The sequence below is a fragment of the Manis pentadactyla genome, chromosome 13 (assembly GCF_030020395.1).
Source record: "Manis pentadactyla isolate mManPen7 chromosome 13, mManPen7.hap1, whole genome shotgun sequence".
Classification (NCBI taxonomy): Eukaryota; Metazoa; Chordata; class Mammalia; order Pholidota; family Manidae; genus Manis; species Manis pentadactyla.
The window spans coordinates 60,034,620-60,037,915 of record NC_080031.1 but is presented as its reverse complement, the minus strand read 5'-3'; positions in this window follow the sequence as shown (position 1 = coordinate 60,037,915).

Below are 3,296 nucleotides of genomic sequence, written 5' to 3'. Positions count from 1 at the left end.
AAGACAGGGATGCCCACTCCCCCACTGTTATTCAACATAATACTGGAGTTCCTAGCCATGGCAATCAGACAAAACAAAGAAATACAAGGCATACAGATTGGTAAAGAAGAAGTTAAACTGTCACTATTTGCAGATGACATGATATTGTACATAAAAACCCTAAAGACTCCACTCCAAAACTACTAGAACTGATATCAGAATACAGCAAAGTTGCAGGATACAAAATTAACACACAGAAATCTGTGGCTTTCCTATACACTAATAATGAACCAATAGAAAGAGAAATCCGAAAAAATAATTCCATTCACAACTGCATCAAAAAGAATAAAATACCTAGGAATAAACCTAACGAAGGAAGTGAAAGACCTATACCCTGAAAACTACAAGACACTCTTAAGAGAAATTAAAGAGGACACTAACAAATGGAAACTCATTCCATGCTTTTGGCTAGGAAGAATTATTGTCAAAATGACCATCCTGCCTAAAGGAATCTACAGATTCAATGCAATGCCTATCAAACTACCAACAACATTCTTCAATGAACTGGAACAAATAGTTTTAAAATTCATATGGAACCACAAAAGACCCCGAATAGCCAAAGCAATCCTGAGAAGGAAGAGTAAAGTAGCAGGCATCTCACTTTCCAACTTCAAGCTCTACACAAAGCCACATTAATCAAGACAATTTGGTACTGGCACAAGAACAGAGCCACAGACCAGTGGAACAGAATAGAGAGTCCAGATATTTACCCAAACATATACCGTCAATTAACATATGATAAAGGAGCCATGGACACACATTGGGGAAATGACAGCCTCTTCAACAGGTGGTGTTGGCAAAACTGGACAGCTACATGTAAGAGAATGAAACTGGATCATTGTCTAACCCCATACACAAAAGTAAATTCAAAATGGATCAAAGATCTGATGTAAGTCATGAAACTGTAAAACTCTTAGAAAAAAACAGAGGCAAAAATATCTTGGACATAAGTATGAGTGACTTCTTCATGAACATATCTCCCTGGGCAAGGGAAACAAAAGCAAAAATGAACAAATGGGACTGTATCAAGCTGAAAAGCTTCTGTACAGCAAAGGACACCACCAAGAGAACAAAAAGGCATCCTACATGTTGGGAGAATATATTCATAAATGACAGACCTGATAAAGACTTGACATCCAAAAGATACAAAGAGCTCATGCACCTCAACAAACAAAAAGCAAATAATCCAATTAAAAAATGAGCAAAGGAGCTGAACAGACAGTTCTCTAAAGAAGAAATTCAGATGGCCATTAGACACATGAAAAGATGCTCCACATCATTAGTCATCAGAGAAATGCAAATTAAAACCACAATGAGATATCACCTCACACCAGTAAGGATCACCACCATCCTAAAGACAAACAACAACAAATTTTGGCGAGGATGTGGAGAAAGGGGAACCCTCCTACACTGCTGGTGGGAATGTAAATTAGTTCAACCATTGTTTAAAGTAGTATGGGGGTTCCTCAGAAAGCTCAAAATAGACATACCATTTGACCCAGGAATTCCACTTCTAGGAATTTACCCTAAGAATGCAGCAGCCCAGTTTGAAAAAGACAGATGCACCCCTATGTTTATCACAGCACTATTTACAATAGCCAAGAAATGGAAGCAACCTATTTGTCCATCAGTAGATAAAGAAGATGTGGTACATATACACAATGGAATATTCAGCCATAAGAATAAAACAAATCCTACCATTTGCAACAACATGGATGGAGCTAGAGGGTATTATTCTCAGTGAAAAAAGCCAGGCAGAGAAAGACAAATATCAAATGATCTCACTCATATGTGGAGTATAAGAACAAAGAAAAAACTGAAGGAACAAAACAACAGCAGGAACACAGAACCCAGGAAAGGACTAACAGTTACCAAAGGGAAAGGGACTGGGGAGGATGGGTGGGAAGAGAGGGGTAAAAGTGGGGGAAAGAAAGGGGGCATTACGATTAGCATGTGTGTGTGTGGGAGCACAGGGACGGCTGTGCAACATAGAGAAGACAAGTAGTGACTCTACAGCATCTTACTATGCTGATGGACAGTGACTGTAATGGGGTTTGTGGAGTGGACTTGGTGATGGGGGGAGTCTAGTAAACATAATGTTTCTCATGTAATTGTAGATTAATGATACCCCCCCAAAAATATTTAAGTAGTAGTAATAATAACCCTTGCTGTGAGGAGGCTCCAGGATGCAGGGCTGTTTGGTTCTGCCACAAAATCCTGACAGACGCAGGAAGTGCTGTGGTAACTAGAGAGAAGAGCAAGCAGATTATCAAGAAGCCCAGAAACCAGGCCCCATCAGAAATGGAGGGAACAGTGGCACCAGAGCTGGAGAATGGACAATCAGCAGGGAGGGGTGGGGTGGACAACAAAATCAGGACCTCCAGATATTTAAGGGAATACATGACATGGAAGAAGGCGAGGATTCCTCTGCATTATTTCCAAGGGCAAAGCCAGAACCAGGCCTGGAAGCTGCAGGACTGTAGATGTCTGACCTCACGCCATTTCCACCAGTTTCCCACGGAGGACGACACGTGTTTCATTCACTGGGAGGTGGTGCCTGTTGAGAGGACCAGAAAAGGTCAGGCTGTGGCAAGGTGCATGGACTATCAGGGCCCCCCACCCCTGCCCTCAACACTGAGACCTTATGACTCTGGAATGATACCCCAAAGTGATGTTGGATGAAGCTCAATTTCCCCTGCATTATTTTATTCCATGAAGGTTTACCAGAATGTAGGTGGTTCTCTTGGCCATTTGGACACAACCGCAGAGTCTGTGAACACCCCTCAACTCTCACAAACCAGAGGATAACTTGTGGCACCCCTGAAGTCTTATGCAAGTTCCAGCCTTAACAAGGACAGACTCTCCTAGACCAAGCTCCAACCAGGCTCCTCTGAGCTGTCCTCTGGGTGCAGCCTCACCTGAGGGCTTCTGTGTCTATCCCAGGAGAGCCCAATTGTAGCAGGAATTCTGCTAGGCCAATGTTATGGCTGTGGTGCCCCCAAATCCATATGTTGAAATCTAACCCTCAAGGTGATGGTATTGGAATGGTGGGACTTTGGGAAGTGCTTTGGTCTTGAGGATGAAGCCTCATGAAAGGGATTAGTGCCCTTTTTAAAAGGACCCCAGAGGGAGCTCTGTTGTCCCCTAACCATGTGAGGACACAGCAAGAAGTTGGCCGTCTGTGACCCTCAGCAGACACCAAATCTGCCAGCACATGGATTTTGGACTGCCAGCATCCAAAATGACGAGAAATAAAC